At 39.4% G+C, this 12,481-nt stretch overlaps 1 protein-coding gene across 6 annotated transcripts in view; it reads left to right on the top strand.

The window, feature by feature from the left end:
* LOC149312857 (uncharacterized) overlaps positions 1 to 12,481 on the top strand; it is a 134,656-nt gene that overhangs the window by 75,189 nt on the left and 46,986 nt on the right. For 3 of the 6 annotated variants that reach the window (XR_016281317.1, XR_016281316.1, XR_016281318.1), the window contains exon 4: positions 11,752 to 11,841. The exons of the other annotated variants lie outside the window; for them this stretch is intronic. The gene's annotated coding sequence lies outside the window, so the exon portion shown is untranslated. The remainder of the gene's footprint in view (positions 1 to 11,751; positions 11,842 to 12,481) is intronic. 6 annotated transcript variants of the gene reach the window in all.

Genomic DNA, 12,481 nt, shown 5'->3' with positions numbered 1-12,481 from the left:
GAAAAAGTGCTGGCTGAGTGAGGCTTCGACCTTGGATGCATTGGGGGGGTGGCATCCCAGCTAGATAGATGGTGATTTAGGTATGATAACATCAAGGGGCATCCCAGATCCAGAACTGAATCTGGAAGAAGTAAACCAGCTTATTTGTCCAAGTGATAAGTTCCTAGAATTAGCTAGAGTTGAATCTGCTCTTTTCTAGTTCATGATACAGTTGGCCCTTGGTATCTGTTGGGGTTTGGTTCCAGGATCCCTGTGGATACTAAAATTTGTGGATGCTCAAATCCTATTAAATACAGTGCCATAGTAAAATGGTGTCCCTTATTTAAATAGCAAAATCAAGGTTTGTTTTTTGGAATTTGTATTTTCCTGGAATATTTTCAAGCCATGAATGGCTGAATCTGTGGATAAAGAATCTGTGGATATGGAGTGCTGACTGTATATTACATTGTTTACTGTAGACACACTGCTACAACTCAGCACCAAAGTTCTACAGCTGTTCTTCATCCTACTCCTAGTGCCAATGTTGCTTCAGAAACCTCCCTAAAACCTCCAGCTAGATAGAGGTCAAGAAAGAAAGAGGGAGCTGGGGAGAACAAAGAAAGGCTTTGTAAAAATATGCTTCTTTATCAGAGGTTTTGTTAACTGAGGTATGCCTGTATTTATGGCTTGTCCAGGAAATAAGAAATCACAATGGGTGCATCTGCTCAGTAGAAATAATGGGTTTCGTAGCTCTGATCCTAATCTTAATTAAAGTGGGTGCATGTCAGTAAAAACTTTGGTACAGCAGCCTTTGCAGAAACACAATTGAAAAGTCAGGAAAAGGAAAAAACAAATGAAAAGAGATGAAATTCACTTGTTGAATCTTCTGTTTTCCTCATACATATGACATTTCTCTAAAACTTTAGCTCATCTCACAAACACAACACTACAAATACAGCATAAATATACCAGGTGAAAGAATTTTTGCCCATTTTAGGACTCAAAATTTCCTGGGAAGTGTTCTGATTTCCCACACATGCCTTAGACTTGTTGCACCTTATGGTAGCTTGTATAGAAAGAGGTGTTGTTATTCTTTTGTGGCTGCCTGTGTGTGTTGTGTGTGAAAGGTGTATGCACAGAATTGGGTGATTCAGTGTTGTTTGTCTTTCCAGGAACAAATAATGTGGGAGTATAACCAGTATACAGTATTATGATTTATGGTTGGTAGCAGGGTTGCCAGGGACAGTGGGCATGGTGCATCATTGCTAGCTCTTCTTTCTACAGCTATTGCTAAAGATATTGATCCTGTTGGAGCATAAGAATGTTTCAGGTACTCTTGACCACTATCATGTGTGTCAAACAAAGGACCAGAGCCTCTCAGTGTACTGTCGGAAATTGCATGCAGATGTTTCATGTGATAAATTTCAGGGCTGTAGCGGGTAGCTTCTCAGCAAAGAATCTTCCAGACCAACAGTGACCTTTCTCATCTGGGCTGGCCATTGGATCTCTGAACAGGATGAGATATTAAAGACATCCTGTTCAAGATGAGCCTAGTCTAAGCTATAAATTCTCTCTTTGTTCTCCTGCTGCTTCTAGATTTGCTCTTTTGCATTTGCCAGTCTTTATTGTTCTTCTGTCCTGATGGACTCCAGGCTGCTGTCTGCAGTTCATCCCTATCATATTATGATTAAATTACACCAGTGTTAGCTTATATGCATTGGGACCCTTAGCTTTCTGGTTTTTCTGGCTTTGCTTCGCAAACGAAGATTCAGGAAGGACTCATCCCGCGCTTTGTACAAGCGCGTTGGTGACTAAAAAGGCCAATCCGGGACAAACAGATCCGGTTGCAGAAAGCACAGCGGAAAGTCTCCTTGGGTGATGTTTCCGGGTTGTGTTCTTTCTGCGTTGTCGTTTCTCTTCAAGACTCGTTCGCTGTGAGCTTTCGAAAAAGGCTTTAGCATCGTGGATAGTGTGTCTCCATGCTTCCCGATGCGAGGCCAGGGCAGATCATTGTTGGTGATCAATTTGGCCAAGCCTGAGATGTTGTTTCTTTCTTTCTTTTTTTTTTTGGAATATTTTTTATTTGATTTTGACACAGTTATTTACATTCATAACCAAAGTGTGCATTACATGTTATTTTCCCAATATATTGCACTCTATACAAATTACAAAATACAGAATACAATTACTGAATACAATCTTCCCAAACTTATATATATTTCAATACATCTAACTTATATACAGTATACAGTTTTTGCGATTCATAGATTATTCCGTGTACTCTGTCCAGTATCTAATTACTGGAGTCCATTCTATTTCTCTTTTTTTCTTAGCTTCATTATTGATCAATGCAGTCAAAATATCCATATCCTTATACTGTACTCTATTACTTTTTGCAACCAATGTTCTATTCTTGGGGTGTATTCCAGTTTCCAGTTTTTTGCTAATAATGTTCTTGCCGCTGTGATCAGATAAAGTGTAATTCTCCATAAGGATTTTTCCAACTTTTCACCCAAAAAAGATGTCATATTTAGCAAGTACAATTCGGGAGATAGCGGATATTGTATTACAAATATTTCTTGGATACATTTATGAACTTTGTGCCAAAATTTTTTGATTTTTTGACATGACCACCACATATGGTAGTAGGAACCTTTTTCCTTATGACATTTCCAGCATCTGTCATCTTTTAGATTGTAATATTTAGCTATTCTGGATGGCGTGTAATACCACCTATTTGCTGTTTTAATATAATTTTCTCTAAGGTCTTGAGATGCTGTGAACTTATAAGATTTTTTCCATGCATGTTCCCAGTTTTCAAACAATATTTCGTGTCCTATTTCTTGTGCCCACTTAATCATATATGTGGTGACCATTTCCTGTTCCAATGCTCTTCCTAAAAATAATTTGTACAGTCTGGATATCTTCCCTTTATTTTCCCCCCTTATTATCTTGTCTATTTCGTTTGTCTCTTTCTTAAATCCTTCTCTTTTTAAGTCTTTTTTTGAATCTTTGTGTTATTTATAAATATTCAAACCATGTTACATTTTTCCCTCTTCTTTCAGCTCTTGTTCTGACTTTAGTTTCATGTTACCATTTCTATCTTTCAGTAATAAGTCCTTATATGTAATCCAACTGTCTTTTCCTTTTCCCCTTCCAATTTGAAACGCTTCATCTATTGAGACCCACTCTGGCACCCCTCTATAAAACTTTTCCTAAAGTGCAAATCCTCTGTCTCTTCTGCTTATATGTAAATGATACTCCCTCAATCTTTTCCCATCTAAATTTTATTTGGTTTTTTGCTAGTGCCTCTGTGAGAAATTTGTAATCCTGTCTCATCCTGCGAATTTGATCTGGCAAGTCCTTATAAATTTCAACTTCTTTATCATCTGTGACTAATTTCTCTACAGAGCACTGTTGGCACAGCTTATTTCTTAATCTCGCATTTGTGAAACACAAAACTATATCTCTCTCTAATTTATTTTCTTTTGCATATGTCGAGTTAATTCGAAATGCCTTTTCTATTTGCTGATCCAAAACCTCTTCTGTTATATTTAAATGAGTTGCTATCTCTGGAATTATATGTTCAGGTAGTTGTTCCCCTTCAGCTTCTGGTACCCCTCGTATTTTGATACATTTTCCCCTGTACCTCAGTTCCTGTATTAACACACTTTGTCTATCTCTGTTTTGCTCTTTTTCTAAATTTTCTGTCCTTTCCTCAATGTCTTTTGTTTTGTTTGCCAATTGGTCTACCTCCATCCTTACATCTGTAAATTCCTCTGCTATCTTGTCAATTTTGTTTGCCAATCCTTCTATTTCCCTCCGCATGTCTATTCTAATTTCCTCTCTTGTATCTTGCAGTTCCTCCCTTATCTCTTTCTTAAATGCTTTTTTGAAATCTCGTAGTTCCTGCAATATTGTTATGTTAATATCCTCCTGTATGTTCGAGTATTCTAGTGGATTACGCCCTATATTATAAGCACTTTGTGATTGTTCCTGTGTTTGAGTTTGAGTTCTTGTTCTCATCCCCGAAGCCATTTTCCTCCTTTCGTAATATTTTTATCCTAGCTCAGAATTTTCAAACAAAACAGAGAGAGAGAGACCAATGGGGTAGCTACAAATGTCAAATCAATCAAAATAAGAAGGGAAATTATAATGTTCAAATGTACAATAATATGAGTTAACTTTAGATCCCCCTTCTAACTAATTCCAGCTCTAATCAATTTACCCAACTTATATAATTGTCATAATTTCAGATCGCACAAATTGTAAAATAAAATTAAAAAAACTTTGATGTACTGAGATAATTGATACTCAAAATTTGCAAGCTGAGCCAAAAGGCTATCGCCCCCAACAGTGGCTGCTCTGCAGGCTCAGAGTCTCCCACCTCCCTCCCCCGTCGTCCAGACGGAGCTTACGTGTGGGAGAGACTAAGCCACTTGTGAGCCCTCACTTACTTCCGCACCTTCTTACATGGGCAGAAGAAGCCCTTAGCTTTGAAGTGCTGCTTTTGGCTTGGGTGTCCGTTGGAGACAAAATGGTGAGTTAGGAGAACCCTCTTTCCACCAGTCGCTTACTCCTTCGAGCTCCGCGATACAGTTGGCGCAGTATGGGAGGAGTTGAGCGCGAGTGTTGTTCCGGGGCTTTTATGGCCTCTCTCCGCTGCCCCGCCCAACTGCCGCCAAACGGTGCCGCTGAGGTGAGTGCGAGTGTTGTTCCGGGGCTTTTATGGCCTCTCTCCGCTTCCCCGTCCAACTGCCGCCAAACTGTGCCACCGAGGTGAGCGCGAGTGTTGTTCTGGGGCTTTATGGCCTCTCTCCGCTGCCCCGCCCAACTGCCGCCGAGCGGTGCCGCCGAGGTCCTGAGATGTTGTTTCAGGGAGCCCTTGTATCTCTTCTTTGGGGCGCTCCTCTTACGCTGACCCGTGGCAAGTTCACCATAGAATACTATTTTTGGGAGGTGATGGTCCTTCATCCTAGAAATGTGTCCTGCCCAGCGCAGCTGCGTCCCCAATAGCATGGCCCCAATGCTGGTGATCCCTGCTTGCTCAAGGACAGCAACATTCTTCACATAGTCAGTCCAATGTATATTTAGAATTGTGCGTAAACCGCACTGATGAAAGCATTCAAGGAGTCGTAGGTGTTGGCGATAGGTGATCCATGTTTCAGACCCATAGAGGAGAATAGACAGTACAATGGCTCTATACACACTGATTTTTGTGCTTCGCCTCAAGTGTTTGTTACTCCAGACTCTTTTGTGAAGCCTTTCTGGTTTAGAGCCACAGGAAATATTTAGAGTCCCTGATGGAATTTAATGGAAAGTAAAGTTGTTGGCAAGAGGCACACTGTGTGGACCACATCACACATAAACAGCAAGAGACAAGTTCCTAAGTTTCTATCTCTATTTGACGCTGTCTCTTGTGCAGACTTTGGAGGATATCTGTCAACATAATTATAGACAGAAGAAAGCCCTTCAGGCATTCAGTATGTGGTGAATCCATGAGAAGTAACAGGGAGGCAGTATTTCTATAGTGGATGAAATGATTCTCAGAATGTATTCAGACAGAATGTTCTGTTAGAGAACTCTGCTTATCTATCTGAAGTATTAAATATCTAAAGGACTGGTATGCTGCAGTTTAAGATTATAATTCTAACTGAAACCATCCCATCTCCTTTGTGTATTTAATTGCCTTTCATTTGTAATTGTCTCTACAGTACTAAATTTGCAGATCAGTTCAGAAGTAACAATTTAATACCAAGTACAGATGGAAAGTATTCACAGCTAGATTGGTGTCAGATGGATTCCAAACAGAAGGACTGAGCAAATAGTCTTGTGGGTAACACTCTGTCTACAAGGAAACTGCAATTTTATTACTGGAAGCAGTTTCCGCTTGGCATCAGGTCAAACAATTTGTTCCATTCAAGATGTTAATGACACTCTTTCCAAGGAAGAGTGATTTCTCCTCCACACCCATTCCTGAAAACCTAGTAATAAAGAACTTTGCATTAACTTTGTCAAAGACATAAAAGCAGTGCATATTGAAAAAAATGGAAGTGGGGAGTAAGAGGATTTCCAGTGTAGCCATCCTGGCTGCCTGAAATGTGTGGCCCCATCAGCTGGAAGGCAGGCAGAAGCAACAGGAATAGCAAATTAGGTGTATCTTAGGAATCATCCTAAGCCATTGCTTTCTATTGGTTTGGAGTGAATATTTGTGTAAGGAGTAGGGGTGTACAGAGGTCATAGACAGGCTGAGGCTAACATGGCAGAGCAGCTAACTGTAACCTGCCAGGTTCCCAGTAGGACACCATTAGTATGCCCATGGGATGAACAGAGCAGGCAATTAGGGAGAGAATTTGCAAAACATACGGAAGAGATTATTGAGGGCTTCTTTGGCCTTTACTTGTCACTGTGTGCTGAATGGGAGAGACAGCATGAAAATAGGGCCTAGTGGAATAGCACTTGCTGTTAGCTCCCTAAGACATCTCTGGACATCATCCACTGTTTTATGCTCTTTACCTCTGTAGGCATACTCTTAAAGAAAATATGCAACTAGCTGAGATATGTCAGATTCTTTCTAATATTTTCAGAGGCATAGAACTTTTATTTATTTTATTTATTTTTAGTATTTGCATGGCCTAGTAGAGCCTACTGTGCTGGTGAATGTCTTTCTGGGCTGTGTTGCTTTGGGCATGAGGCCAGCGCTCAGATAAATGAATGTTCCTCCATAGCTCAGAAAAATTAATTTTCCCTCATGCTAGATCAGTCGTTTTCAACCTTCCTAATTCCACAACCCTGTATTACAGTTTCTCATATTGTGGTGACCCCCAACCATAGCGAAGCAGTGCCTCGGTTCCTAAGACCTTTGTTTTCTGATGGTCTTAGGCGACCCATGTGAAAGGGTCATTTAACCACCAAAGGGGTCATGACCCACAAGTTGCGAACCACTGTGCTAGATGATGATGATGATGATGATGATGATGATGATATTTATTTCCCACCCACCTCTCCACATGGATTGAGGCAGAGAACAACAACAATTAACAGACACACCACATTAGTTAATAACAAGATAAGCATGATAAACTTGTTATGCATTTTCTATCTCCTATGTCTACCACCAGGAGAGTCCTTGTCTAGACTTGTCGACTTGTCTTTGCTGCCATCTTTTTCACACTAGGAGGAAATTTCTCTATGGCAGAATATTCAATTCAGATTCGCAGAATTGTCCCAAAGCACTTTGGTGCCTAAGAGCAGGAAATCTCTTACCCAGTTTTCCAGACCACAGTCCAAAGTATCCACAGTCAGACAGACTGTCCTGGCACAAGACACAGGAAATTTCACAACACATGGTGTGTGTGTGTGTGTGTGTGTGATATATATATATATATATATATATATATATAAAATAACAATTTGATGCCCTTAAATAATATGCCCCAAATGTGATACCTCACTAATGGGAGAATTGGCTGTGCAGAACCCTCCTCTCTGTGGCCCAAAATAGTACAGCTGAAGCACACTTTTGTGGTCCCTAAAGATCTTTGCCAAAGCCTTCATTATTTTAATTTTGGGGGCATGATTTTCAGGTAGTCACCTAATAATTGTGCCCAAAGCCCCCAAACATGTGAAAGCACCCTCCTCAGTCCCCAATACCTTCTTTCCCTTCCATAACATGAGAGAGAGCCTTCTCGGTAGTTGCTCCCAGCCTCTGGAACTCCCTTCCACGGGAGGCTAGGCTGGCTCCCTCCCTGGCAAGTAAAAACATTTTTATTCAGGCGGGCTTTTTAAAATCATGGCAGAGTGACTTTTATATGGGGTAGCTGTATTAGGTTATGTGTTTTAACTCTTAATTTTATACTGTTTTAACTGTATAGCTTTAAAGTGTTGTTTAAAATTGTTTTAAAGATGTTTTATCTTGTGAGCCACCTTGGGTCCCTTTTTGGGCAAAAGGCAGCATAAAAATAAAATAAAATAAAATAAATAAAATCTAAATCTAAAATGATGCAGTCTTGTGCAAAGGGAAATCTATGGTAGTTGAGGAAAGAATTGACTCTGGGTCCACTGCTGCTATCATTTGTGGTGGTTTGGTCAGAAATCATATGCAAAGACTTGACGCAGACATCCATGATGTAAAGTGGTACAATTAATGTGGTAACATGAATCAGGTCACCAAAGTGTAAATGTGCCAAGGTCATCTCCTCCAACATGTCACAGATCAAAACCAGGACAGGTATGGCTTAGCAACATCCAAGTGTGGTCAAGGTGGCAAGAGTTATTAATTAGTAAGAATATAAAAGCTAGGAAAGGGTGCAGCAGTTTGCTTTTTCTTGAGCCTCCTGGCAAGGGCAAGACTGTGCCACCTCCTCTCCTCCCACTGAGTTAATTGAGAGAAAACTACTGTTGCACTTTGAACTCATTTTGCAGCAACTGAAACTGAGAATGAAGGAATGGGAGAAGAGGAGAGAGAAACTGGGACATTTTAAATGCAGCTGAAAAGGTGGGATGACAGATGTTACTTGGGATTGTTCCTGCCAAATCAGGAGAGTTGTAGAGTGTTCAAGATTCTTTGAGTAGAAAGCTAGTAGCTAGTGGGTAGCCATTTAGTTTCCTTCCTTCTTTCATAGGATTTTCCATAAAAGCTAAGCATAAAACCTGGAGGTCTATCTGTGCTGATGAATATTAATGTTCCTTCTAATATATATGGGTTGGAGTACAGTTTTCCAAATCCCCCAGCCAATGAGGCCACTGCCCATGTGTATGTGGGAATCCTGTGAGCTGTAAGACAAAAGGCAACTTTTCGAAGCACTGCTTTGGATTTCCTGTGCTGACTAGTTGGCTGGACTTGTTGACAAATAAATACTGTTCCAACTCTGATTCTCTTATTATACATACTGATGAAACATTTTAAAAATCAAGAAAATCTATCAAAACTTTTTTTCCAATACCAGAGCTCCTTTTCAGTACTCTTTGCCTTCTTGGCATACATATCTAGGGACAGTTAATGAAAAAGAACTGTTACTGATAACTTCATATACCTTGATAAACTCTACTGGCAAATTATGGAATCACATAATACGAAAAACATTAGGGTTGGGATTGTGGTCTATCCCCATTTTACAGAATGCAAACAGTGTAACTGCAGATATCAGTTACTAACCAAATCTTAGTTTGAAATGTTAATTGAAATGCAAGTTCAGCATTGCACGAACAGAATGAAATGAATATTCCTGTTATATTACTGCTAATGTAGCTAACACTATTCTTAAGAGGGAATCTATTATGCTTCCTATATAATTATTATCATTCAGTGGATGATATCTAATAAGGAAGCAATAGACAAAATGCAGATTATTGGAATATTATGTTGTTAAAAGGCAGATATGATTTCTAAAATAAATGATTACTCAAGGCCAAGTCAATGGTAAGGCTGTTAGGAAACAATCTACACAACTATGCATATTTGAGCTGAGCCAGATGGGGTTGCATTTGTGTAGAAATAGACTTCCACATGTGTATCCATAGCTTCACGATGATTCATTGCATACAGAGTTCCCAAGGTTTCTAAAACTCATCCAGCACACAGCATCTGTAGCCTGGGTGTGCAAAATTGATAATAATGCAGGCAGTCTGTTCAAAACTGTGTGTGTGTTGGGGGGGGGAGTAGTAGATAGGATTGGATTCCACTTCTCTTCCCCCCCAAATGATTGGTGTTTTTTCTGACAATTGGTCTTGTGTTGCTAAGACAGGGCTGCTGCTCAAGCATATGGTTCTTTTATGGTCGATCTGTCTCTCTTTTAAATAGAACAGGCCCAAATTCCAGTAACAGTAAGTAATAAATAGCTACAGGTCTTATCTGGCCACCTAAGTTGATGACAGATGATCATGCTGTGTTTAAACTAGAAATTATGATGACTTTTTCATATCATCATTTGAAGTGATAACTGGCTCATATGTTCAAATCCTGTTTTTAATATGGACACTTTGAAATGCATCCCCTCCCTGATTTCATGAAGGATTTTCATCAGGCAATATAAATTGGATGTATATAGAGGAAAATAGTGCTATAAACTATGAAAAACTTCATTTTGAAAAACACTCTATACTCCCCCAGACAGGTTGGCAAGAATTTCCAAAGAGAGTTACTGTTTCCATTAAAAATTAAAATGTGCTGGCATGTCTTCAGAGATTAAGGAGAACCACTGGATGTACTTGGCCTCCATGTCAATGTGAGCTGTTACAATGGAGCATCTTTAAACATGCTTGTTCCATTCAGTACATTAAAAGTGAGCCAAATAGTGTTAAAATTATTTCAATAGTTTTTTGCTAATAGAAATGGAACACAGTTCTTATAGGCATTTCAAAAAATCTCTCCCAAAGGCCCAAATCCAACTACTAGTCTCAAGTAGACTCATTGATTCAATTGCTGAATAGTAAGTGAGCAGTTACGCAAATCTAATTATTTCAGTGAGTTTACTCTAACTAGGATTAGAATTTGCATTTTGAATTTATATATATATATATATATATATATATATATATATGAGTATAGATTGAGTCTCCCTTATCTGTAATTCAAAAATACACCCCAAACCAAAACATTTTTCATTGGGGGCTGAGATAGTGATGGTTCAGTATACACAAATCCTGTTTCATGCATGCATTTATTAAAATATTGTATAAAATTACCTTCACGCTATGTATATAAGGTGTACAGGAAACATAAATGAATTTTGTGTTTAGACTTTGGTCCCATCTCCAAAATGGATGTATGCATATGCAAATAAGGTATTCCAAAATAAAAAAATAAAATCCCAAATCCAAAACACTTCTGACAAGCATTTTCGATAAGGAATATTCAAGCCGTATTATATTTCACTTTTTTATTTCCCTTGGTGAATAATAATAATAATAATAATAATAACAATTTATTAGAAGCTTTATCTTTTCAGCCCTTCAGTGAAGATTAAGCAGCATGAAGATTGACCCTGATCATCTCTGTACGTTTTCTGCTTAAAGTACATTGGCAGGAAACGGACAGCCTGAGGACACAATGAAAGGAAACAAACACAGCAGAAAAATCTTCACTGATAAAATGTGGCCTGAGTTAGGGAACTGCTCCAGCCAGTTGTCCAGTTACAGAGGCCAAAGTCTATCCAGTGCACTGCTGACTTGACTGTGGCTGTGTCATACATGTGTAGAGCTGATAAATGATACCTGACATAGCAGGCAAGGGAAGCAAAGTATTTTTATGCATCATCTTATTTTGTGACAGAACATGTCATTTTATCACATCATTCTAATTCAGGAATGCTTGTTTAGGATATAAATTTAAAGCTGATATCCAGTAATATATGTAATTGTTGGTGAGAGCCAGTGTGGTGTAAAGGTTTGGCTGTTGCACTACGACTCTGGAAACTAGGGTTCAAATCCCTAATCAGCCATGAAAACTACTGAGTGATCTTGGGCAAGACACACTCTCTCAGGCTCAGAGAAGGCAATTTTATTATATCTACAGATATCAACAATTTGTTGTTGTGTGCTTTCAGCTTATTTTCCTCTTTAAGGTTGCCAGAAGGAGAAAATAAGTTGAAGGCACACAATAAATACTTGGTATCTGCAGGTATAATAAAAATCCAATCATTGCATCTCTTTCTGCATTATCAATTACTTATAATTATGCTGTGACATTTATTTTTTTATTCATCAAGCACCTACAGTACTTTGATTAACGACTCTTCATCTGTTTTATTTATATTTCATTGTTTTTCCTAGGAGCTCATGGTGGTATCTGAGTCATTCCTTTGCCTCCACTTTATTCTCACAACCCCATGAGCGAGGTTAAAGCCATGGAGGGCTTTAAAGGTAATGACCAACACCTTCGTCTTAACAATAAGAAGTATAATTGGGATCCATGGAGGATATCTGTAGTCTTTGGGAATCTTTTCAGTACCCAACTGAGCATCTACAGCATGGGGTAGCATTTTACTTCAGTGAGTTGCTTCTGGAATGGAAATGTGAGGAGGAAGTACAGTTTTGCTTAGTACCATTCCCATCCTGTTCCCATACTGTCCTGTTTAAATGACATGCAGAACTAGAACGGGCAAAACATGGGTCCAATCCATAGTCCAGGGTGATTCTCTAGACTAAAAAGAATCCTTGTTTGCTCTGAACCAGGCTTGAAACTTTGCAGAATCCCCTGGGTGCATGTACTGAGTGCTAGTGCAGGGATGGGGGAAGAGCTTTGGCAGGTGGAAGAGGTTAGGAGGAAGTGCCATGGGCCAGCTCAGCCACTGACCCAGGGAGAGTGTACAGACAGTGCTGCTGGTATTGGTCCACTGTGGGTGCCAGTTGCTCAAACAGTTCATCTTCCCTGCAGATCTGGAAGCTTCAGTGCTATGCCAGGTTTTCCCATCAGTGTGGACCCAGCCCATATCACTTGTGTCGGTCACAGTTTGGGAATGTTACTTTGTCCATACTGTATCTTCCAGCCTTGGTCATGCTG

Source organism: Sceloporus occidentalis, unplaced genomic scaffold, assembly GCF_023333645.1.
Source record: "Sceloporus occidentalis isolate IW3139 unplaced genomic scaffold, rSceOcc1.0.p SCAF_5, whole genome shotgun sequence".
In the NCBI taxonomy this organism is placed as follows: Eukaryota; Metazoa; Chordata; class Lepidosauria; order Squamata; family Phrynosomatidae; genus Sceloporus; species Sceloporus occidentalis.
This window is presented reverse-complemented; position numbering and strand designations above follow the sequence as displayed.